Source organism: Diceros bicornis, chromosome 10, assembly GCF_020826845.1.
Source record: "Diceros bicornis minor isolate mBicDic1 chromosome 10, mDicBic1.mat.cur, whole genome shotgun sequence".
Taxonomy (NCBI): domain Eukaryota; kingdom Metazoa; phylum Chordata; class Mammalia; order Perissodactyla; family Rhinocerotidae; genus Diceros; species Diceros bicornis.
Genome location: NC_080749.1, coordinates 63,318,540 through 63,346,430, shown reverse-complemented (window position 1 = coordinate 63,346,430; position 27,891 = coordinate 63,318,540).

Here is a 27,891-nt window from a genome sequence, read left to right as displayed (position 1 = left end):
TTGCAACATGTACCTAGTGGTCTCGTCAACATCAACGGCCATGTTTTCCACACACTCCCACTACCAAAAACTAAGAAACATTTAAGGTTATTTTAAGAATTGCTAGGAAGGTGGATGATCCAGATAATTAGAAATAAGCAATATTCTGATTTTCTTCACTATGAGAGCCCACTCCCCAAAGGTAGTACTACTAGCAACCCTAGGAAAAAATGAAAGCCACAATATACTTTTTCATCATTAATTTGAAATCCTGATCTATTCTTCATAAAATTGATTCTAGAACAGTTTAAAAAAAAAAAGAAGTAAAACTTTGTAGGCTGGATTTGATGTGTTCCCTGAAGATCCAGCTCAACCTCTGTGTGTGTCTGAGTTTCTGCCTGTTTCTCCATTTTCGCTAGTCTGTCCTTTACATCTCTCCACTTCTATTGCGCTTCAGGTCTTCTCTCCTCTCCAAGTATATTTCTTCCTTGCCCCCTCCCACTTCATTTTTCTTAATTAAATAGCCATTGTATAAAACTGACATTGCTATTTCTTGTGGTATTTATTAAATAGTTTCAGTCTCTAAAACTAGAGGATTGAAAAGTTGTATAATTTTCTCTAAAAACATTGATTTTTTTTTTCTGTACACTAGTAACTCTCGATAAAGAAAAATCTTCCCACAATTTCTCAAACCTACTGCCTGTAAATGAAATGTGATACTCATATTGTGACCTTACTTCCATTTGGAATCATTCCTAACTTTGAAGGACTTTAAAAAAAAAGTAATTCTCACATTTAGAATATGAAAATTATATTTACTGTTGGCAGCAAAGTTTCTTAAGCATTGATTTTTTTTCTTCTTCATTTTGTATTATTGCAGTATGTATTCTAAAGGGAGAAAAAGCTAAGTTTTTAAAGTATAAATTTATAAATAAATATCAATTCAATAAAGTTCCAGTTTTTCAATATACCATAAGAATAATTGACACACTTATATAAGTATGAAATTTAAAATTTTTAGGGCAACATTGGTGTTATTTAAATGGATGTTTTTCCTCATGTAAGGAAAGAAATACTCATGAATAAATTGCATCTACATTATATTAACATGGCTTTGTTTGCAACCCAGCCAGTTTAATAAAAACTAGACAATAGAAAACAAAACCAGAAAATGTTTTGTAGGAAGAACAGTGGCTGTTCCACAAAGGCTAGCCTTATCTCTGCCATGGGTCCATCTGAAGCTTTAGCTCACCTTTTATTGCTCTATAATTACTTTGATCTACTGAGTTTTATGAAATTAAACATTTTTAAATAGCCATGTCATATTCCTTTCAGTTTAATTTCAACCTATACTGGTCGAATTCTGTCTCCTCTTTTATAACGCAGCACCTGCTATGGAACGAGCTCAGATTCTACCCAGGAAAGTTAATTGCCAGCCAATGTAGCAGCCCCTGAACCTTATCAGTGAAGGAGCAATTCCGTAGAAAAAGAGGCTTGACTGGGTGTCTGGATACCCTGCTCAAGTTTCTATTCTGAATGACCTTGAGCAACCACATCAGTTCTCTGGTTCTGACTTTCCTCACCTAGAAAACAAGGATCTTGGTTTGAAGTATACAGGACTCCTTCCAGCAAAACAGTCTATTATTCCAGAACTTATTCTCCAAATGTCAGATACAATCTATTTAACAGAAGCTACATGCTCCATAGAGGTGAGAGTGGCTTTTGTAACAAGTACAAGTATCACCCAAATGAGTCAACATTTAAGGAAGAAACAAATGCGATCTGACCACTGTGTTTGATGCCATGAGAGATAATCAAAAGAAAAGACCCCACCCTTGAGGAAGGCACATCAAATTAAGATTACAAGGCATTAAGTGCAAAAAGCAAGATTCCAGAAGACAGATTAGCAAGCACAGACCACAAGAGGCAAAATGGCATGAAACGGTGCCCAGGAAAAGCGCGAAATGTCAGGAGGAACTAATCAGGAAGGATTTCCTGGCGGTGGCTGCGTTCTGAGTGAGTGGTTGGAAGTGAGGTTTCCGTACTAGGAAAGGGGAGGAAAAGTGGGGCTGAGGACGAATGTGTGAAGGTACAGAGGCAGAAGCAAATATTTAAGGGCAACAGTGGAGTCATGTAATTATACACACAGTTTCGTGTAATATGAGAAATCCAATTATTTTCAAGCAACTCTGTGCCAGACACTTTACATACGCTATTTCATTCAAATCACGCAACAGCCCTATAAGGCAATTATTATTCCGTTTCTAAATCCCAAAACTTCAAATCAAACACATTAAATTGACCACGATGGCAAGGCAGGTAAGTCCCAAAGCTGGAATTTGCCCCAGTCGTCCTGCCTGAGAGACAGTACTCCTCTGCTTTAGTATGTTAGGTTAGGAGTTTCTTTCTTATTCTGAAGGAATTTACCTCTAGACTCGCTCCCTTTGGCACTAGCTCTACTTTGAATAAACCCAATTCTTCTTTCTTCGACAGCTCTTAAAATATTGAAAAACACAATTGTGCTCACCAACCCAGCTTTCAGTTTTCGCCACGTTGTAAGGATACATATGTTTGCATATTCTAATCACAAGAACTATTACCTTACACATGCACCATGTGGCTTGTTTATTCTTATCGACAAAGCAGTAACACATTAGATTGAGACATGGCCCGATTTCTGTTCTGAACCTCATATACATATCTCGGTGCGCCATCCCATTCTCTTGTACACTCCACATCCCCTTTCAATCCCCTTGAACCTACATTTCTATCCCTTTGACTTCCTTTATTGTTATTTCTCACAGTCCCAGTGCTCACTGATATTAGTTAACAATAAGTGTTTGTCACAACCTCCCTCTGCCTCTTCCTTTTAGCCCCTTGCCTCAATCTTTCATCTCTATTACCTGAGAGATTTTTAATTCTTATTTGCCTCACTAAGCTTCTCCATTTGCTGTTTCTCTTATTCATTAGCTACTTTAAGGTCTGCCCCTTTCTTGGGTTAAACTTCTAAAGGTTTTCTGTGCCATAGCTAATATATTTATTTCAGTCAGCTTTTAGCCACATTTCCAGTTAAAACCTACAAGTAAAAGCTTGATGGAAAACATGAGTTTGTACTAGAGAAAATACTTGTATTAAGACTTGGGACTCAAATGGAAAACAGACCACTTTTACATTTTTTAAAAAAACATGTACATCAGACATTTTCTTTTCCTCTGCCTATGAGAGCTAAGGATCATTGTTTTGAAATAATAAAGCACATAAGTGAGTATCTTTAGGGAATTTAAGAAAATTTTTCAAATGTCTCTACGACAAGTAGGTGTTTTATGATTGCTAAACATTGATTTCATAACCACTTTCAGCTTGCAAAGTCAGGGGCTTATTCAGTCCCACTGTACATTAAATCCCATTAATGTTAATGCAAAACATAATGAGACTTGTGATATGTGTGGGGGGAGTGGAAGATTCTCGAACTGAGAGAAGATGCCATAATTGTTTTAACGCCTTTAAATCAGCAAAATCTACTAGATGGCTACATCAGTTAAAGCTCCTATACCTTATATTCAATAACACCGGTAGCAGTTTTCCTATTAGAGTCACCGCTAATCAATGCTGACTATACACTATAACATTCATGGGGAGCCAAAGCTTCTCCTAGTAGTTCTTTCTCACCCAAAACACACACACCCACTTCACACCACTTCTGAGGGTATGGAGTTCTGATATTAGAAAATTCTCAGGACACAAATGGTTATACTGCCATGACTACAGTTTTCAACAGAGGTGAAGACCAGAGGCAAGAGAAAGCATGGGCACCTGAAAAACAACTGAGAATCACTCTTGAATCCATTTCTTCTAAATTGTTTCTCCCTGGGCACTTTTGAGTCTTTTTCTCTAGTTTAAATTCTATCCCATGGGCCGGCCCCATGGCTTAGCAGTTAAGTGAGCACGCTCTGCTGCTGGCGGTAAGTACATTTGAGTCTACAACGCCAGTTACAATGTGGAGTCCACATTCCAGCAGCAGTAGCAGTGCCTACAAACTTATCAGAAATGCACAACATCTGGCTTCATTCCGGGCCTCATGAATCTAAAACCCTGGAGTTAGGGCCCAGAAATCCGTATTTTTCACAAGCCCTCCAGGGGATCCTTATGCACAGCTAAAGTTTAAGAAGTACTGTTCTAGAGTGCTTCTAAAATTTTAACATGCAAATGAATAACCTGGGAATCTTGTTAAATTGCACACTGAGATTGGATGGACGGAATCCAAGATTCTGCATATCTAGTAAGGTCTCAGGTGATACTGCTGTTGGTCCTTGGACCACCCACATTTTCAGCTTTGGATAAACACTGGAATCAGCTGGAGAGGTTAAACACCATGAATGATTGAACCCCACCCCCAGAGATTCTGATTTAATTGGTCTAGTGTGCAGCCTGGGCATCTGGGCCAATTGTAGTCCTGATCCAATTGATATTTCAGTCTCTATGTATATTTTTCACTAGTTCTAAGCCATAAAGAGAAGAATGTGACTTAAATCCCAACTGGAAAGTTCACTGGGAAGAAGTCAGTATCACAACCTGACTCTATGCAGTCCATGGGGAGAAATGCTGTTTCTTCAAATTCGTTTGACTACTGCTGTTTTTTCCACAAGAATGTTAAGACCTAAGACTTTAAAGGTCAAGATTAGGATATGAGCCTCAGAAATAGGGAGCAAAGAGATTCCTCAGCCTGCTCTTTACAAGGAGGAGTCACAACACTCCTATGCATATGTGCTTGTCAGGTTCATCAGAGTAAAACACTAGATAATGGAATTGGGCCAACTCTAGTGGGTAATATGGCACAGATGAGTTGAATTTCCTCTGTGGCAGTTACCCATGAGTACCACACAAAAAGGAGAAAATAGCAAGGTGATCGCAGAGTTGGGGTCTTTGTTATTTCCTTCTTCAAGATGTACCTGAGAATTAACAACTACTGAGAACCCATCCAATAAGTATTTGTCAAATGCCTACTTTTTGGCAATCTCAGTGGCAGGGACTGGAGCTAAAATAGTGAACAAGAGGAATTCCACTTCTAGAATGGTGGCCTAAGGAGAACTCCAGATGTGCTCCCTAGAAAAAACAGCATAACTGGTGAAAATTATTTTCTAAAAAATGTTAAATCTCTGCAAATTTTCCTAAATGCAAAAAGAAATGAAGAAACATGCATTCAAGAAAATCTACTAGGGGCCAGCCCGGTGGCGTAGCCATTAAGTGCACGTGCTCCGCTTTGGTGGCCCAGGGTTCACAGGTTCGGATCTCAGGCACGCACCAATGCACTGCTTGTCAAGCCATGCTGTGGCAGCATCCCATATAAAGTAGAGGAAGATGGGCACGGATGTTAGCCCAGTGCCCATCTTTCTTAGCAAAAAGAGGAGGATTGGCAACAGATGGTAGCTCAGGGCTAATCTTCCTCACAAAAAACAAAAAGGAAAATCTACTAAAACTCAGTAAGAGTAGCAAGAGTCTAAGACATTTGAACCCACTCCTATGAACAAATGTATGCCAATAAATTAGGTCACTTAGATTTAATGGACAAATTCTTAGAAAGACGCAAGCTACCAACACTGACTCAAGATGAAATAGAAAATCTGACTATACTAATAACAAATAAAAAGACTGAATTAGAGGTCAAAAAACTACCCACAAAGTCCAATCCCAGATGGCTTCATTGGTAAATTCTACCAGACGCTTAAAGAAGAATTAATGCCAATTATTTACAAACTTTTCTAAAACATTGAAGAGGAGGGAACACTTCCCAACACATTCCATGAGGCCAGTATTACCCTGATACTGAAACCAGACAAAGACCTCACAAGAAAAGAAAACTACTGACCAGTATCTCCTAGGAACATAGATGCAAAAGTCCTCAACATAATACTAGCAAACCAAATTCAGCAACATTTAAAAAGGATTATATACCATGACTAAATGAGACTTATCCTAGGAATTCAAAGTAGATTTACCATTCAAAAATCAATTAATATAATACACTATTTCAATAGAATAAAGAATAAAATCCACATGATCATTTCAATAGACTCAGAAAGAGCATTTGACAAAATGCAACACACTTTCATAATAAAAACCAAACAGAATAACACAAAAGGGAACTTCCTCAACCTGGTAAAGGATATCTATTCAATGCAATCCCTATCAAAATCACAAATGGCTTTTTTTGCAGAAATTGATAAGCTGATCCTAAAATTGATATGGAAATGCAAGGGACCCAGAAGACTCAAAACAATCTTGAAAAAGAAGAACAAAGTCAGAGGGCACAAACTTCCAATTTCAAAACTTACCACAAAGCTACAGTAATCAAGACAGTGCGGTACTGATGTAAAGACAGACAAATAGACCAACAGAACAGAATTGAGAGTCCAAAAATAAACTTTCACGTTGATTGTCAATTGATTTTCCACATGAGTACCAAGAAAATTCAATGGGGAAAGAATAGTTTTGCAACAAATGGTGCTGGGACAACTGGATAGCCACATACAAAAGAATGAATTTGAACTCTTATTTCACAACTTTACATGGATCAAAGACCTGATTATAAAAGTTAAAGCTATAAAACTCTTAGAAGAAAACATTAGGTGTAAATCTTCATGACCTTAGACTAGGCAATGGATTTTTAGATATGACACCTAACCCGCAAACAACAAAGAAAAAATACATAAATTGGACTTTATTAAAATTAAAAACATTTGTGCATCAAAGAACACCATCAAAAAAGTGAAAAGACAGCCCACAGAATGGGAGAAAATACTTTCAAATCATACACCAATAAGGAATTTATATCTAGAATATATAAAGAACTCTTACAACTCAATAATAAAAAGATAAATATCCCAATTAAAAATGGGCAAAAACATTTCTCTAAAGAAGATATACAAATGGCTTATAAACACATGTAAATGCTCAATATCATTGGCCACCAGGAAAATGAAAATCACAAAACAATACTACTTTATTCCTACTAGGATGCCTATAATAAAAAAGACAGATAATGACAAGCGTTGGTTCAGATATGAGAAATCACAACCCTCATAACCTGCTGGTGGGAATTTAAAATAGTGCAGTCACTTTGGAAAATGGTCAGGCAGTTCTTCAAAAGGTTAAACAGAGTTACCATATGACCCTGAATTCTACTTATAGGTATATACCCATGAATAGTAAAAATGTGTCCATACCATAAAAACTAGTAAATGAATGTTCATAGCAGCATTATTCATAGTAGTCAAAGAGGGAAAACAACTCAAAAGTTCATAGCTGATGAACATATAAACAAAATATGATATATCCATATAATGGAATATTATTTAGCCATAGAAAAGGAATAAAGTACTAATACATGCCACAATATGGACGAACCTTAAAAACATTACACTAAGTGAAACCAGCCATGCACAAAAGTCCACATATTATATGATTTAGTTTATATGAAAAGTCCAGAGTAGGCCAATCTATAGAGATAGAAAGTAGATTAGTGGTTGTCTAAAGTTGAGGGAATGGGGGGAAATGGGTGGGTGACTGCTAAGGGTATGGGATTTCCTTTTGGGGTGATGAAAATGTTGTAAAATTGATTGTGGTAATGGTTGCATAACTCCGTACATGTACTAAATCTATTGAATTGTACAGTTTAAATGGGCAAATGTTGTAGTAGGCAAATTATATCTCAATAAAATTGTTACACAAAAATGAAAAAGATTACAAATAATCCCTCCTCTCGGGGAATATTCTACCCTCATAATTTTCTCCCAGGGTAGAATGATATGCTATGGGAAGACATAGGAAAGGTACTTAAGCTTGACTTAGGGGGTGGGATTTTCCAAAAGAACTTCCCAGAGAAAATGACAAGTTGGCTAAGATTAGAAGACTAAACAGGAATATTGAATCAAGAGAATAACTAAAGCAAGGAGAATATTTCAAACGAGGGAGTTTACACTGTGAAAAGCTAGAGCAAGAGAGAGTTTGGACATTTGAGGAACTAAAATCATTTTTATGACCCAGTAAAAGAGTTGCTTGATAACTAAGGCATGTGTGCGGGGTGTGCTCGATGAGGAAATTATCATGAAGAACCACGTGGCCCATGGTGTAAATCTGAACCTACATCCTAAGAAACAATGGAGAGCTACTGAAGAGTTATATAGAGAAGAGGGAAGGTGCATTGGTAAGATACCTTCTCATGCACACACCATATTTGGATTTATTTGCCTTATCTAGTAGTTCTTGAGTTTCCATATATTTCCTCAGGAAAATAAATAAATAAATCTAGCTAATACGATGCATGAAAGTCAGAAGATATAATTTGTCAGACTGACAAATTTGGCTACCCCCCAAAAATAATTCTTCTTGGCAAATATCACTTTACTGACTTTACTAAAAGTAAAGTCAGAAGATAATTGCCAAATATCATTAAAAGCAGAATCAGAAAATCTTGGCCAGGCTGAAAAAATATTTGCAACTTATCTGTCAGATAAAGATTAATTTCCCTAAACTATGAATAGTCCCTATAAATCAAAGAAAAAGGCCAACTTAAAGAAGAAAAATAGATAAACTATATGAACAGAAAGTTATAAGAAAGGAATAGAAATGACTCTTAAATGCATAAAATCTTCCTCAATCTCACTCATTATAGATAAAAGCAAAATAAAATTCATCAAGATATTATATACATTTTTTTTTTTGCTGTTTTGGCTGGCAAATCTCAGAAAGTTTGAAAACATTCTGTGCAGGCAAAGATATGCAAAAAATGATACTCTCATACACTGCTGGTGAAAGTGCAAATTGGTATAACCTCTGTGAAAGGCAATTTAACAAGAGTTATCAAACCAAACACATTTTGACTTGGCAAATTAGCTGCTGAGAATCTATCCTATAGGTAACTCAAGCATGTGCAAAAGACCTATGTCCATGGCATTTCGTTATAGCATTGCTTTTAATAACAGTAGATTGGAAATACCTAAATGCCCAGCATTAGGAAATTGCTTTCATAAGTTATGCATCCATCGAGTGGAATACTGTGCAGCCATGAGGGAATGAGGAGTGTTTTTCTACAGACACAGAATGACATACAGGATATGCTGGTATCAGAACAACATGGATAGGATACTACTGTGTAGACACAACAGTATCTGCTTGTATATACGAGTTCTCTGGAAGGATTCACAATAAACTTATGGCATGGGCTGCCTGCAGGAATGATATTCAGTTGCTGGTGGAAAGGAGACTTGTCACTGTATTCTCTTTTATAGTTTTTGAACCATATATCTTGAGAGCAAAGAAACTTAAAATTTCAGAAAAGGTAATTTAACCATTGAAAGATTTTCCTAAATTACTTCAGTCAAGACTATAAGAGAAAAAAGAAAACTGAACTTTCCTAAGGCTTTGATGTTAGATAACAAAGGGCTGTTCCATAGTATTAAAATCTTGACAGTAGTAAAAAGGGTTCAAAGGATATATTAATGCGCACAGAATACATATGAAAAGCACCTATTTCATTCGTCTAAAATTTTACAACTGTCTCTAGAGCTTAGCGTTACTGATTATAAAATCATAACCTGTCAATCATACAGAAAGATGGATATTATAGCGGACATTTTGTGTTTTTTATCTGCTCAGCGCCTTTTCAACACAATTCTAACATTCAGGAAGTTTCCACCTTTGATATCCCACCTCTCCAAGGCTGAAGCCAGAAAACTCACTTCCCCAGCCTTGTTTGCACAGGCACATGACCCGCCACCACTCACCAGCATGAGTTACCCGGCTCTGCATGGGCATCCCGTTCGCTGGTGAGTGGGCAGCAGAAGTATCTGGCAGACAGCAGTGATTGTGAGGTGGAGATCCCGACACAGCGAGCTCGAGGTCCAAGCAGAACACAAGCTGGAGCATCCAGCGCCTGAGGGCCACGGTGGCGGCTGGGTCATTTTCTGCTCAGGCTGGTATGCTGTATGGTTTGGGGGTCTTTTTGATGAAGCTTAGCTTTGAGGCTTTGAGGTTATTCTCCAGCTCTCTTAATGACTGTAAGTCCCAATATCCCTTTTAAAAAACTATTCTGTTGAATCAGTCAGAGTTAGTTCTGTTGCTTATATCTAAGCCCTCAAAGGAAGTTTACAGTTTACTAAAAACCAAAAGATATGTATGTCGAGTATTCCAATACACAAACTCCAAGGCAATTAAGTTGCTACGTTTCTTATGTAATAACACATTCTGGGATTAGTAAAGAGTTCTTAGGGAAATTCTTTTCCCTATGTCCTGTGAAAAAAGAAAAAAAAAAAAAAACTTGCATAATAAATTACTATGGGAAGCTGTTTCCCAATCTAACAAATGTCATTATTGATAGCTGCACCCTTGCACAGAATTAAGGAAAAGAGTATAGAAATAATAGTAATAATAAACACTATCTGGTTTAAAATATTATCTTATTTAAACCACACAACATCCCAAGGTAGGGGCTCATTTTACATATGACGAAACAACAATCAGAGAGGTTAATTCCCTTGTTTAAGGTCATAACTAGCTTTGAACCCAGTAATCTAGTCCTCTTCTTAACCATTACCTTTACCTCTCTGACTTTAAAAATAAACCTTAAAACACGGAGTAAATTATTTAAAGTTGTTTACTTGTCTACTGGTGATAACTCTGTTCATGAACGAAAATTGTATTGTTTCTGAACTAAAGGATGGTCTAGGTAAGAACAATAATACATGTGAAGGTTCTTAACACCATCATTATTAGCCTCAGAACAGATCCAAAAAGTTCCAGGAGGCAAGTTAATATTAACCTTACTCTACCAATGTGTATATAAAGTACCTTACATTCCCTGTAAGGCATTTATTCCCCACCTTTTAATCCATTATGTTGAGATGTTTCTTTCTGCCCATTTGAAACAGTACTGCTTTTTTCACTTACAAGTCCTTTTATTATTTTTTAATATACTTTAAGAATCTTTCAAGATATGGAAGGACTCAAGCTAAGGATTCATTCAAAGCCAAAAAGTCATCAGGGAGGAAGGAATTCATCAAGAGTTTGCTAGTCACTCTCATGTGTTTGCCAATGGAGTGCTATGTATTCTTTAACAGACATTTACTGAGCGCCTATAAGAAGTACTTTCCAAGGTGATATGGAAAACACACAATAATTAATGCATGGTCAATGTCTTCACAAAACTTGCAATCTAATAGAAAAGCTAGAACATGATCAAAAATAACTATAATTTAAGTGGAAAACAAATGCCATGAGAAAGATATAAAAGAGAGAGATTATGTTTGACTAGGAAAAAAAAGGAGAGAAAATGTTCCAGAGAAGTACAAATCACACATGAGAATTGTATAGGGAGAGCATTCCAGGTGGAAGGGGTAACACGAGGAAAAGCCCAAAGGAACGAAAGCCTTGGTGCCTGTGCACAAGGCAGAAAAGCATGGTTTCACTACCGGGTGGCATTATAAAGGGAAGAGCGGGGATGAGACCAGAAATAGAGTTTGATTTGTGAAAACTTTCAATGCCTGGCTCAGAAGACAGAATTTAATTCTGGAGCTCATGATTATCTAGACTAGGTGCAGATACACTGAGTTCTGGCTGTCTTTTGGCCATAGCAGGTGTTCAATCAGCGATGCCAACTGCATCATTATTTATTATGACATATCCTTTACATTAGTAGAATTAGTGAGGTGGGCAAAGGAAATGGTACATCAGTAAATGGATACATTTAGATTTCAGTTCTTATGTCTTACATTTATTTTGCATGGCATTTAGAGTTTTGAGAAACACGTGACATGCATAATAGCTCCCAAAATATTCACTTGATAGGTAACAAAGTTAAATGAGTCCTTGTGCTCAAAATAAAGAACTGGATGTCCTAAATGCATACTTACATAAACATAAATTTGTTCTTTTTTTCATTTCTGTGCCCAGCATGAAACTGTTAGAATAGAGTTGTTTTATACATCATTAAATAATAATATTTATCCTGCAGAGTTAAACCATATTAATTGCATTTCTCATTTTTTTCTTTTGAAGGCAAAATGAAACAATGCAAAAATTATAATCATTTTAAAGTTGTTGAATGTTATGTCCAAAATTTAATTTTTCTACTCAAGTCTATCAACCATATATTTTAACTGCCTAAATAATAAAATTTTAGACACATGTAAGTTCGTTCAATTCTTCATATTTAGTTTGCTTTGGGGAACCTCTAGTTCCCTAGGATTTGGATGAAGGTGTTTCTAATTACCATTTAAATTGTGTGAAAAATGAATTTTGAGATCTCGTTTTCCTTATTTCTAATGTGTGTCTCCTACTTGATGCCTGTCCTTGAGGGAATCATTTTCCAGATGAGAAGGTATACCCAGAAAAATGCTCATCTTTGTCATTTAGGAAAACAGGGGACATACATTATATGTGCTTTTGTTCATTAAAATATCTCTCAAGTAACCACTATGCTTAAGAATCTGTCACATGATACACTATAAATATAGTGTACATATATATATATATATATATATATATATATACCCACACACACACAGGTTTTTCTTAAATAAGTCATTCAGTACAATTGAAAGATTGTCTACGGAGAGAAAGAAGGATAAAAATCCAATATCTCTTGCTCTGAATAAACTGGCTCTGGCCTGAAAGTTTGATTCAAGTTAAAGTTCAAACTCAACCATGGAAGAAGATGACTGCGCCTTTGTGATTAGCAGGGCAGAGCTCCAGGCCTCTTTACAACACAAACACATTGGTCTCCATCATCCCGTTCCAACTGTTGGTGGAACTGTGCTAACGACAACCCACAGATTACGAGCCCAGAGGCTGTGAGTTGAACACAGTGTTTATAGCAAAGAGTTGGTGGTGTTCCCTTGAATCCACAGATGGTTTGGCCTGGGAGTCAGTAGAATTGGGCTTTGTTCCAGTTTAGCCTCCAAGTGTGTGAAACATCTTGTCTAATCTGGTCCTCATCTGTGAAATGGCATTCACTCTAAACAAAGACTACCTTTGGCCATAATGCTATAACAATAGGAAAAAGCACTTATATGATATATTCCAACACTCATTGTCTAAAATAATACTCACCATGAACCTGTGGGAAGGTATAGAATAAATGTGAAGGGCAAGAGCCTCATAGCAAATGCAATAATTTCAAAAGATGGCTCCAAAGAAGGGTAACACGCTGTTTCTCAAGCAGCCTGTCATGGCCTTACCAAAATTACTACGACCCAGGGTCTGGCCCCCAGCTTTACGGGCTTTGAAACTCTCATCTACTGAAACAGCAATTATCACTACTTTCAACTTCACGAATAAAAAATCTCTGGCTGAAGAAGTCACAATTTAGTCCACGATCTAAATGGAAATGTGTAGAAAAGAAAGAGCCTGCTATTGATAAGAATGAGCAGAGCAATGCAAATTTGGCAGGACAAATGAAATTTGGTTGTAAAATGAAAACACTTTACAAGCCTGGTAAAGAGGTTTCGGTTGCTTGTGTATGTAGTGTCACTCTCATTAGGAAAGGTTATCCTGCAGCTCCAGTCTGTAGTTTCTTATTATCAAAGTGGAAAGTGAATATACATCCTAAATTAAACATTTCACCTCTTCAGGGCCACATCTGACAACTGTGTTTATCCATGCATTCACTCAATTCAACAGTCATTTATTAAGCGTTGCTATAGAGAAGGCAGCTTCATTTTGGGTAACATAGAAAAAGTCAATACTTTCAGAAGCAGATTTATATTTTTATTGAATCATAAAAATGTAGATTACATATAAACCAATGTTACCACAATAAACAAAAAATTTAAAAATTTTTTTTTTAATTTTTAAAAATGTAGATTACGAAGAAGATATGTAATAATACTGATATCTTTGGCTGAGGCAAAATGTTCTCCATTCAAAACTGCTATGTGTCCTGTACTTTGCACTCTTTCTAGATGCTGCAATTCTTCAGTATCTGTACTGCAGAGCCAGCGTTGGGAGCGTCCCTCCCCAGAGGTCCACAGGAGCAGCACCGAAATCTCCACTCCAGAAAGAGACGCCTTCACTGGTTGCCAAACACTTACCATTCCAGCTGTTGCTAGAAGGATTTTCATTCTGACTATTATATTCAGGTTCTAAATCAAAGGTTATATAGTAAAATAGTCAATGGTAACCATTCACATAAAATAATATAGGGATTGAGTAATTTTACATAATTGATCAAAATAGCCAAATAGTTACATATTTCCCTTTAGATCCACTTATTTGTAGTCTAACAATTGCTCAGGGCCCAACTTACACGCCACTTCTACCGCAAAGATTTCCTTGTTCCCTTCAGCTAAATTAAGTTCATCTTTTTTCAATATTCCTCATCCTGAGGAAGGATGGGTTAAAAGCTTTCTTTTTATAAAAGATGAGTGAGAAGATATAGTTTCATTCCTAATGTACTTAATTTATTTTTAAAGTTAAAATATATTCTATAGAAACTTAAAGATCATCTCTGGAAAAATTAAAAATAAGATCAAAGTATAATAGTAAAATCTGTAAATTAAATAAAAGAAAAAGAAATTGCCAGAACACATAAAAGAAAGTGTGCAACAAAATCATAGAAATAAAGCTAAGTATATCTGTTAATAACAGCAAATATAAGTGGCTTAAACTCCTCTGCATATTTTTAAAAAAATTAGTCCTCAGATTAGTTTACAAAAAACAAATGCCTACTATATAACTTATAACACACACAGCTAAAACAAGACAATACAGAAAGAGTATGGGAAGGAAAAGGTTAGCAGCAGATCTGTAACTCAGTCCCTCCTCCCTCAGGGACACCTGAGGTGGTTTGACCTCTGTTAGAACTCTTCATCATACTGACAGAATTTACTAGCCAGAAAAGATGAGGCTCTTCCTGTGGCTTCTATGTACCTATTTCTAATTTAAAGAATCCTTCTGGCAGGATATACCTGATCTGACTGGATTTTTTTTTTTTTTTTTTTTTTTTTTTTGGTGAGGAGATCAGCCCTGTGCTAACATCTGCCAATCCTCCTTTTTTTTTTTTTTTTTGGCTGAGGAAGACTGGCCATGGGCTAACATCCATGCTCGTCTTCCTCCACTTTATATGGGACACCACCACAGCATGGCTTGCCACACAGTGAGTTGGTGCACGCCTGGAATCCAAACCATTCCCAGGCCACTGCAGCGGAGCGCACACACTTAACCACTTGCACCACCGGGCCGGCCCCTGGATTTTTTTTTTTTTTTTAATAAATAAGCTTGAATTTTAGATTGATGAACTCAAACTCTGCTGGAAAGTGGCAGGCAGTTAATCACAAAGTATTCCTATTTACATGGCTAACAGAGAGCTCCACACTACGCAGCTTCCCTGTGCTAACTCCTCTGGCGTAGAACTAGCCTTTGCACTCCAAATCCACAACAATCCCAGAGCTTCGTCTAGCAAAGACCCTCTGACAGACTCAGGCACTCCCAGATGGCAGGTTAGTGTTGGGTGTGGCTCCTTTCTTGAATCCTTTGCACAAGCCTGACACCAGCTTTGTGCTGGGTAAGACTTCTGTTTGTTTGAGTCTGAGGGACAATTGAGGCCTTTGTGACGGTGCAAAGGATAGTGTAAGGCAGGGCCATGATTTATTATAAGGCCAATAAGGAAATAAACAATATTGCTACAGTGTGGCATTATTAATTTCTGAAAAGGTAAACTTTGAGGCAAAGGACACTAAATGGAATCCCCAGAAAAAGTAACCAAAAAAGAAAACTACAAACTAATATCTTTCATATATTCGATGTGGATTTAAAAATGTTTAGCCAGATATCAATAAACTGACTCCAACAATATATGGAAATGATTAGTCACCATGACCAAGTAAGATTTACCCTAAGAATGCAAGATTGCTTTAACACCCAAAACTAATATAATATGCCATATCATTAGAATAAAGGACAAAAATCATAATTTGTATTAAAAAAAAAAATCTCTCAACCAACTAGGATTAGAAGGGAACTTCCTAAACCTCCCAAAGGCATCTACAAAAAACTTACAACTAACAACAAGTTAATGGTGAAAGACTAAATGTTTTCCTTCCAAAAATCAGGGACAAGACAAGGATGTTGACTTTCACAGCTTCTATTCAGTATTGTACTGGAAGTTCTAGTCAGTGCAGTAAGAAAAAAATAAATAAATAAATAAAAAGCATCAGATTGCAAGGGAAGAAGTAAAACTGGGTTCATTCACAAACGACCCAATTGTCTATGTAGAATATCCTAAGGAATTTACAGAAGAAAAAAAAACTACTAGAAATAATAAACAAGATTAATGTTAAAATACAAGGTTAAAATGTTAACTCTATTTCTATATAGTAGAAACAAACAATATAAAAATAAAATTGAGACAATTCCATTCACAATGCTATCAAAAGATTAAAATACTTAGAAATAATTTTAACAAAAGAAGTACAAAATCTATACACGGAAAACTAGAAAACATTGCGGAGAGAAATTAAAGAAGACCTAAGTAAATAGATATATTATGTTCATGGATTGTTAACAAGGTAATTTATCTCAAATTAATCTACAGATTCAACACAATGCCTATCAAAATCCTAGGAGTTATTTTTGTAGAACTTAATCTAAACCTAAAACATATATAAATGTAAAGGACCTAAAATAGCTGAAACAATTTTGAAAAAGAAGAAATGAATTAGGCTCACATTACCTGACTTCAACACTTACAATGAAGTTACAGTAATCAAAACAGTGTGGTATTGGCATAAGGGTAAGCACATAAATCAATGCAACAGAGGTAAACCCTTAAATGTATAGTCAATTGATTTTTGGCAAAGGTGCCAGATAATTCAAACGGGAAAGGAAAGTCTTTTCAACAGTGATGGACAATGCCTATCTATACGTCAAAAAAAAAATGATATTAGAAGCTTACCTCAACCTCATAGCATACACAAAAAATTAACTCAAAATGGACAATAACTTAAATGTAAAATCTACAATACTTCTAAAAGAAACTATAAGAGAAAATCTTTGTGATGTTAGCTTAGGCAAAGATTTCTTATATATGACACCAAAAACAGGATCCATAAAAAAATTGATAAATTAGATTTTATCAAAATTTAAAATTTTCGCTCTTCAAAACCAGAGTAAAGAAGAAAATGAAAAGACAAGCCACAATCCAGGAGAAATTATTTGCAAATCATACATCATCATATATCATCATATATGATAAAGGACTTGTATCCAGAATATATCAAGAACTCTTACAAGTCAATAACAAGGTAACACCTAGTTTAAAAATGGGCAAAAGATCTGGGTAAATATTTCAACAAAGAAGATATACAAATGTCTAATAAGCACATGAAAAGATGTTCAACATCATTAGTCATTAGGGAAATGCAAATTAAAACCCTAATAAGATACCAGTACACTCTCACTAGGGTGGCTATGATTCCAAAGACTGATGATACTAAGTGTAGGTAAGGATATGAAAATACTGAACATTCATACATTTCTGTTGCAAGTTTAAAATGATACAGCAGCTTTGAAAACCAATTTGGCAGTTTCTTAAAAAATTAAACAGATACTTGCCATGCAACTCAGCAGTTCTATTCCTAGCTATCTACCCAAGAGAAATAGAAACTCAGGTCTACAAAAAAAAACTTGTACACAAACGTTCATAGCAGCATTATTCGTTAAGAGCCCCAATGTGGAAACAATCCAAATGTAGATTAACCGGTGAGTGGATAAACAAAACGTGGTATAGCCATACAACAAACTACTAGCAGTGTAAAGGAACAAACTCTTGATGCATGCTACAACATGAATAAACCACAAAAGCACTACACCAAGTGAGAGAAGCCAGACACAGAAAAAGACTACATATCATATGATTCCATTTATATGAAATTTCCATACAAGGCAAACCCATAGAGACAGAAGGCAGATTAGTGGATACCCAGGGCTGTGGGTGGGAACAGGGATTGACTACAAACTGGCAAGAGAGAACTTTTTAGGTTGATGGAAGGGCTCTGACACATTGTGGTGTAAACTCGCTCTTAATTTTACTACTAGGTAATGCAGCACTCCATTTAATGAGCTGATCATTCAGCATTCCATTTAATAAGATAACGCACATACAGCTCATGCTATGATTCTACTTGTTGTTATTAAACCAGAGAAAGGTTAGGGTCATGAGATTATGTAACCATAAAAAGAACTTCTCTATCCTTACACCTGAGGTCATCCTAAGCCCATGGCAGTCCACAAAAGATCAGTTGATACTTAAATTGAGAAAGTCACCTCTTATTATGTACAAAATATTTGGCCTTAAAATAGGCCATGTTTCAAACGATGATTTTAGTCGTTGAGTTATAGTATTGCTTAACATTCGATAACACTCTCTAGTTTCAATGCATATGTATATAATCTTTGTCAAAGCAGAAGAAATGAAAGCATTTTCTCTCCCATTTACATGATGGAACCGAAGCTTGGGGATCTTTAAGCGACTGCCTACACTCACAGAGAGATTAAGAAGGGGGGCCAGGGACATGAACGTGTGTCTTTCTATTCCCAGATGTCTGCTTGCCTCCACTGCAGTGCCATATTATCCTAAATGAGGGAGTTTTTTTCCCAAAGGCACAAAATAACATTTTTAATAAACAATCTGTTTAAAATATATTCAAACAAATTGGGTAACAATAATTTAAAGTTCTATCTTAATGGGAATAGTGCTGTCTACTTTATTTTTTGTTCAGTTTTATTGAGGTATAATTGACAAAATTGTGAGATATTTAAAGTGTACAATGAGGCGATTTAATATGTCTAAATGAGTTCTTATAACTTTTTATACTAGGCTCTGCAATGTGAATCACTGGAAGGATTGGTTTTGCCAGAGTTTAAAATAAGTGAATAAAATCCTTGCTTAAAAAGAACTTCTAAATATGGAAAACAGAAATGAATAAAGGCTAAATAGTAACTCAATAATTTTCATACTATTATATATTCATAAACCAAATAAGCATAATGTGATTTAAGATAAATAAAAATATTTAAACAAGAAAAAATTAAAATTAATTTAAACCTCAGAATCCTACTAGATAGTCAGTCAGTGGACTTGGAAAAGCTAATTTTTTTTCTCTAAGTACCTGAGTCCTCAAAGAGAGTTTATACTACAGGAGAAACTAGGAAGTTGCATTTTAATCTCAATAATTAAATTTCATGAAAGCATATATGAATAAATATATAATTATACATTGAAGCATATTTTATTTAGTTGATACATATACATGTTGCACATTTACATACTTATATGTGTACACACTCCTAGTGAGGAAAAATATCTTTTAATTTTTTGTGTGTCATAGTTTTTTTATATATATACTTAGGGCTTATAAAAAAATTTTGTGCAGTCAAAATTCCAGTTAAATAGTGAATCACTCAAGTAACTAATTCTAGGGGAAAATAATATTGAGCTCAGTTGACAGTGACATTCATATCATACTCTTTTGTCATCAAGACTAGGCAGACAAAATCTGAACTAGGAGGTTTTTTTCTGATTCTTTTCACTCTCTTTCAGAGCTTTTCTCCCTTCTCATTTCATCCTGTTTCTTTTTTCCTTGGCATGTCCAGTCTTTCCTGTTCCAAAACGGTGCTGCTCAGCTGAAACATTCAGAAAGGGACCAGACATAAATTCCTGCCAAGGTATTAATGTCTACTATTAAAGATCAAAAGTCTGGCTCTCTGAATGTCTCCTGATGGCTTACAGGTATCAAGGGTGGGCAATGGAAAGGGTTTTAGTAGAGATACACAGACATGTATAACATTCTCTGTCTTCTATGGTGACCAATCCTTATCATTCTTCTTATCATTTTAATTAATGTTTATTGACTATAATTAAGATCAGTGTCACAGGCTAAACACTACTATCTTGCAAGAATTGACATACATCTCTATTCTTTCAGGTTTGAAAATAAGTTGACAAGATGTCTGGCAGGACTATATTTCACTTGAGAAAAATTAAGTAGAGAGATATTCTATGTCATCTCTCTTATGCTTAGCCCATTGCAAAAGAATTCCAAGAAGAGAGAAAAAGCCGGTCTTTAAAGTTTAATATTTGTAAAGTAAAATGGCTAATCCTGCTAATAACTTAAATCTATGGTAAACTTCTGAGATTTTTATGTATTGAATGAATATATGCATAATTAATTAGATGTAATCAGAGATGGACAGCCCTACTTAAGCACACCATTAGCATCTTTATCTGAACAGAGAGAAGATAGAATAACTTAAATGGTGACATTATTTTCAAATCTTTTAAGCCAAATAATTCTGAATCCAAAAGCTTTGATCATGCATAATCCTGCTGAAAGACTGAATTGTAATCGGCCTATGATACATTATGTTGTAAAGCTCCAGCACCAGTGCGTAACAGATTCTTACTTTCCATTAATTCATTCTTTTCTGAAAATGCAAACACTCCATATGCTTAATAGCCCCCCAAAAAAAATGTTCTCACATTTTAAGATGGTCCATTAGTGAGTATTTTATTTTTAAAAAATACAACACAAAGAAAACAGTGACTCTCAAAGCTATTTTTGAAAACTGACTTAACCTCTCTGCTAAATCAAGAAGAGTAACTTGTCGGAAAAAAATCAGTTCAATTGTGTATTTTAGCAAAAAACCAACACCATATGCTGTATTGATAGTGACTTTTGAACTCGTTTAATGTGATACTTCCTCCACGAGACTGGATTCAGAGAGAGAATGCAAAAGAAAGAGCTGTAATAGAAGCAGAATTAGAGTCCATGCGAGGATCTCTAGAAACATAAGAAAGAAAGTTCCACTGGAAATGGACTCCTTTCTATAAAGGTTAATCTAAGAATAGAAATAAACAAGACACCTGGGGCCATAAAACCTCCTCACATTTTAGAGCTGTACTGCCCAAAAACGTACTCACTAGCACATGTGACTCTTTAAATTTAAATTTTTAATTAATTAAAATTAAAGAAATTTTAAAATACGGTTCCTCAGTCACACTAGTCATGTTTCAAATGCTCAAAAGCCACATGGTTAGTGGTTAACGGCTATAGCGCTGAACAGCACAGAAAAACTTCCCCGCCATCGCTAAAAGTTCTATTGGACAGCACTGTTCTAGAACTCCACATGGGCAGGGACCATGTGTGCTTGAGTCACTAATGTAAGTGCCCGGCACAGTACCTGGCACACAGTAGGTATTCAATAAACATTGGTCTAATTAATTAACAACCAAATGAATGGTCATCATTTTTTTTTGTAGCCTGAATACTCTACCTAAAACCAGACAAAATCGCCACTAATTGGATGATTCACAGCCTTAAAGACCCAACACTCCATCTAAATTCCCAATTCCTACACCAGAATGGCTGACACTGAAGGGTGATCTGTGAGAGGGTTAGGTAAGTGCACTTTAACATTTTATATTTAAACCATTTTTGGTGATTTTGTTTACTCTGGATGTCAGAATTTTTACTGCAAAAGTCAGGTGATATATTTATAACTCCAAATATTAATCATTAGAATACCCAAAGGAGCCCTTTAACTCAGATATTTATTAAAAACAACCAAAAAAAGACGTTGGAAATGACAACACTCATATGATGAAATGAGAAACAGTAAGCAGCTTTCTAGAATATACATTAAGTTTAGGATGTATAACACATAGTGCATAATGTACCGTGGGATTCTGATAGCAGTTCCTAATTCTCCTCCAGAGGAAATTCTGAAACCCTGAAACAAGTGTGGTTAAGTAACTGTTCCTTTTTTGGTTTGCTCTGGATTTCTCCACTGGAGTCTTCTATATTCTGTTCTCAACAGGGATGAAGACGTCCACGTCCTTGAAATAAAATTACTACCATTATTTGCGGACTTTCTCAGCTTCTTCCAGCAACTGCTCCAAGTTGACTTTAAATACCTAATATTTTTTTACAGATTCTCAAGGAAGTTTTTTCCCCCCATATACTCTGCAAACTATGTGCCATTAATTATGTTTGGATTGGAGCTCTGTCTTCTGGACTGAACACTCTATACAACCTAAGTTCTGCCTCTTTTGTTCTCTGCCTTACTCTGTAATGATAGGAGGGTATGTGCCACTGCTGACTGAGGCCCATTCCACAGAAACGTGGAAGACTTCAGCATGACATTTCCTTCATAACATCTTTCCACAGTTTGTGCCCCACCGACACATGGACCACTCGAGCAGCGTACCAGAGGCAAGGCATGAGCTTGCAAGAGGGAGGCAGGTGTTGGGCAGTGGGCAGGGCAGTGAGGAGACAGGGAATTCACTGAAAACCTATCAATCAGCAATTGACTTTCACACAAAGGGATCTGGATTAAAGACTCTCTGCTGCACTCCCCTCTTCACTGTAGCATTATTCACAATAGCCAAGATATGGAAACAGCCCAAATGTCCGTTGACAGATGAATGGATAGAGAAAATGTGGTGCATATATATATGCACACAATGGAATATTATTTGGCCATGAAAAAGAAGGAGATTCTGCCATTTACAAGAACATGGATAGACCTTAAGGGCATTATGCTAAGTGAAATAAGCCAGACAAAGACAAACACTGCATGGTATCACTTATATCTGGAATTTTTTAAAAAATTAAAAAGTCAAACTCACAGAAACAGAGTAAAAAGTGGTTTCCAAGGGCTTGGCGATGGGGGAAATAGGGATAGATTGGTAAAAGGGTACAAACTCAGCTACAAAACGAATAAGATCTGAGGATTTAATGTAAAACATGGTGACTATAGGTGATAATTGAAATTTGCTAAGAGAATAGAACTTAAATTCTCACACACACAGAAAAATGTGAGGTGATGGATGTATTAACTAGACGGGGGGAAGCCTTTTACAGTGTATATGTTTATCAAATCACCATGATGTATACTTTAAATAACTTTTAATTTTACATGTCAATTATACTTCAATAAAGCTGAAATTTTAAAAAAAGAGAGAATCTGAACACAGAATTGGTTCTGTGTGATTTCCTGCACACACACATAAAAGAAGAATGATAATGGGATTGGGAAATACAAGAAATGATACTAACCTCCTCAGTCCATTTGCTGTTTGAATATTTAGTAAAATATATATAGGAAGGACTAAACATTTTCTCAACTTTTAAAAGATTATAAGATAATAACTAATGTTTGTATCTGATTCCATTATCTGTTGCAATTCTGACTTCTCAAGCACTGAATATGATTTGGCTAATAGTCGTTTTTAATATTTATATATGTATAAATATGCATATACGTACAAACACACACACACATACACACACTATTCGATTACTAGAAACTTTATAAATAACTTTTCAGGCAAAATTTTCATATAGTTGTGCTCTAAAGTAAAGTATAGGGACAGAATAAAAAGAGAGGTTGAAATCTAGGGATAGAAAGAATAGAAGAGTATTGATAGGTAAAAGCAAAAATCTTATAATAGGGCCCCAAAAGTACCCAAATAGGGTAGAAGTATTTAAAGGTAAGAATTTTCTGACTTGCTTGATATTTGTTTTCAGTCAGGAATCAGCAGCTAGCATTGACTAGAATATTGGCTACATGTGGTTCTAAGAATAGGTTGATAGTTACGTTCTTCAATGGTGGGAAGTTCCCACTTATCTTCCTAGTTAGCTCCAAGTAGAAATCATTAAAACAACCTTATCTCCCTCGGGGATCTTCACCCTCCGCCTCAGTCAGTGCACTTTAGTTTTTACAGCATCATTTGTTTCTCCGGCATCTCAATTTTCCTCTCCATAGACCCATGAGATTTAATCACACATGTAGCAAAAGCCTTCTGTTCTATTTCTTCTTTTTCAAGGGCTACAATTTCGCATCTGTGCTGCCAGACCACCACAGATTTAATTTACTTGTCTAACTCACCAGAATTTCAGGCATACTTCATAACTTCTTTCTCTATGATCTTCTCACTTCCTTCCCTCCTTCTGAGCAACCTAGCTCACCACGGGCCTGGGCCTCCAGCCACACAGCAGTCCCTATCCACTTTACCCTGGGCAGTTCCTCTTCATTTCTTCTCATTTGGAGAATGTTGTTTCTCTACATATTTCCAATTGTTTTACCCCAATACGTTTATAGTTTGAGTTATTCATGGAAATTACAAAAAAAAAAAAAGGTCACGAAGTCAACAAACTGTATTAATGGAAACTCCCCAGTAGTACAGTAGTCTATCCCAGATCCAGCTTTAATTCATGCCAGATTTCCAAGGATGATTCTCTTCTACTGTTAAGAAAAGGGTTGTGTTTCAGTAGGGTCCAAATGAAGAAGCACTCAGGTAGGTTGGTATATGCTAAGGTTCACACTAGGGGAATCAGGCCATGGATTTTCAGAGGCATATTCCTACTCTTTTTCTTTTGTTTTTTCCATCATATTCTCCCTAGCAACATTCCATCACAGGAATTTTTTATCTAACCAACAGAAAAACAGATAAGTGGGCAAAATTTCCCACCTGCCAGAACTGAAACAAATAGGTTATTTTATCCAAAGTTTCACATAATTCATTGTACCCTGAAATGTCCTTTCCTTATAACCTGGGCTTAAGTTAACTGAGCCTTGGATCACCTCTACAGCGCATTTCCCTCAGGCACTGGAGGAAGCTGGAATAACTGCTTAAAGTCATCCCTCGCCTGCCCATACACTGCCTTTAACAAGTCTTCCTGGATAAGAGAGCTGGATGAGCCGTGAAAAATGGTACCTTTACCAAGCAGTGACAATGGCACCATCCCTCCTTTTCCTTGGAGGTATCACTTTATCACTTTAAAAAAAAAAATAGCTAAAAATACATGGATAAGGGGCTGGCCCCATGGCCTAGTGACTAAGTTCAGCATGCTTTGCTTCCACAGCCCAGGTTTGGTTCCCGGGCACAGATCTACACCACTCATTGGCAGCCATGCTGTGGCGGTGACCCACACACAAAATAGAGGAAGATGGGCACAGATGTTAGCTCAGGGGGAATCTTCCTCAGCAGAAAAAAAAAAAAAAATACATGGATATATGTATCCATTCTCTCACAGTTGGCTGAGACCTTGAATACATTAGATTATGTTTGATAGGAACTTAAGCTTCAAGGTAGTTGCAACAGATGTCCCCATGTGCATAGAAGGAGTGGTATGACTGAATAATCTAAGGATAAAACCAGAGAAAATTATTTTTCCCCATGCAGTAATTAACTCACCTGGTCTTGCAATGGCTCTGCTTTAAAAATTAAAAAATGGATCCAGTGATATTTTGAAATATGTTAAGAATTTTCAAAGATTATTACTTTATACTAAAGCTATTCTCCTTCATGTAAGATACTATAAATTCCCTCAGAGATTGAAAGGGGGAAGGGAGCTCTTCTGATTCCTCCAGAATAGCCTCATTGACCCGTTATCTTCCAGTCTGCATGTCCAGCCAACTCTTTCCCAAACAACTGGAATGATCCAGCAAGTTGTTAGAGATTGTGAAAGGAATATTGAGACATACAACTTGCTTAGTAGTTGTAAATTATATATGTTATTCATTGGGAGCCTCAGTAAAAGAAAAGAGTCACTTTCTCTGTGAGGTAATTTCACAGTTCCTTAAAAACACTCAAATTATCTCAAAGACTTGTTAAATTTCTGCGGTAAATGTGTTTTAGCAAAAGCTGAATATAAATAGGGACTTCCTTCAACTCAAGCATTTTTCAGTGACCAAAGTCAAGTCATTAATAAGGAAAAACAAGTCAGCCTTCTGGTTCAGAGTATCTCCAGAAATAAATTCTTGACAAAGTTGAGGGCCAAAACCTCACCAGCAACATATGTACATATTTCAAGTTTTATCATGAATTAGAATTGATAATTTCCAGTAAATCTATATGCAAACTCATTATGTAGAGGCTATGACTATGCTAAAAAATGCATTTGCACACTTGAATACTAAAGTCTCTCAGATACAGTCAGTTCACGAGGTTTGAATTCACTTCACAACAATTTTTCAAATACTCAGGCCTTGACTTTTTGCTGCTAATTTATCTTTCCCATGTGTCTTTTTCATGAAAATAAATACGTATTTTTACTTTCCGTTCTTTATTATACAAAAGATATATACTACTGTTTTAGTTATCTATTACTACATAACCTGTTACCAAAAAACTTAGCAACAGAGAACAATACACATTTAATATCTCACAGTTTCTGTGAGTCGGGATTTCAGGCGCAGCTTAGCTCGGTGGGTCCTCTGCTTCAGGGTCTCTCATGAGACTGCAATCACAGTTATCAGCCCAGGGTTCCTCACTGGGCTGCAATCAAGATGGCAGCCCAGGCCGCAGTCATCTCAACATTCAACTGAAGCAGGATCCACTTGGAAGCTCACTCAGTAGCTGCTGCACGATTCGCTTTCTCACAAGCTGCTGGAAGAAGGGCCTCACTTCCTTGCAAGCTGCTGGAGGGAGGCTGCTCAGGTAGCCCTCTCCAACAGAGCAGGCACATGAGAAGACCCAGTGAGAGAGGATACCAGCAAGACAGAATTCACAGCCTTTTGTAACCTAGTCATGGAATGACATCCCATCACGTTTGCTGTAATCTATCCGGGAGAAGTAGGTCTCTAAGTCCAGCCACACTCAAGTGGAGGATGTGAACACCAGGAAGTGGGGAACATTTGAAACATTGTCAGAGGCTGCCTACCACAACTATATACACCCTTTTGCACCTGTTTTTTTTCCACGTAAGAATAAATTGCAGATATTACTTGCTTTCAGTTTATAGAGACTTTTTCATGACCACATAGCACTACATTGGGTGTTATACCATATTCAACCAATTTTTTATAGTTGGGCATTTAGGTTATTTCCCATGTTTTACTTTTACAAAGAGTGACACAATCAACAACCCTCCACATTTTCTATTTCGTTTTTTGTAGATGTAGCTTCAAAGCAAATCTCTAAAAATGGTCACAGGTAAATGCATATTTAATTTTATTAGGTATTGCAAAATTTCCCTCCACTGGAGTTGTAACATTTTGCCCTCACACCAACAATATATGACAATATCTGTTTCCCCACAGCTTTGCCAAAGGAGTATATTGTCAAGCTTTTATATTTTTGCCAGTCTTTCAATCTTTTCACATATTTAAGAGCCATTAGGTATCTTTTTCTATGAAATATTTATGTCTTTTGCTCATTTTTTTCTATCAAGTTTTGGCCATTTTTCCCTTTTTATGACCCTCTTCATATATTAACAAACTTGGCCCTTTGTCTACCATATAAGTTGTAAATATTTTCTCCCAATTGGTCATTTGTGTTTTGACTTTGGTGATGACTTTTTTTCCCATGCAAAAGTTTTATGTAGTCAAATTTATCAACCTTTTATTTTATTACTTCTGAATTTTAAGTCATAAATAGAAAGGCTTCCCCATACCAAAGTTATCAAGGATTTCTCTGATGTTATCTTCTGGCACTGGAATAGGTTCATTTTTTTACACTTAAATCTCTGATCCATATGCAGTGCGTTCTAGCATTTTATGTAAAGCATAGACCCAATTTTACCATTTTTGAAATGGCCAGTCAGTTGTCTCAGCATGATTTATTTTAAAAGTCCATCTTTTCCACAGATAATTTAGATTTCATCTTTATCATACACTAAATTTCAACATGCACTGGGTCTATTCCTGGAATTTCCATTCTTTCCATCAGACTATCTAATCAAGCAGTAGTACAGCACTAGTCTAATTATAGAGGCTATATAGTATGTTTTAACATCCTCTTCATTGCTGTTCTTTTTCAGGGCTTTCCTAGTTCCTTTTTCATATATTTCCACATCAACTTGATTACCAACTTGTCTAACTCCAAAAGAAAAAAAAAAAGACTTGGACGCCCTTGTT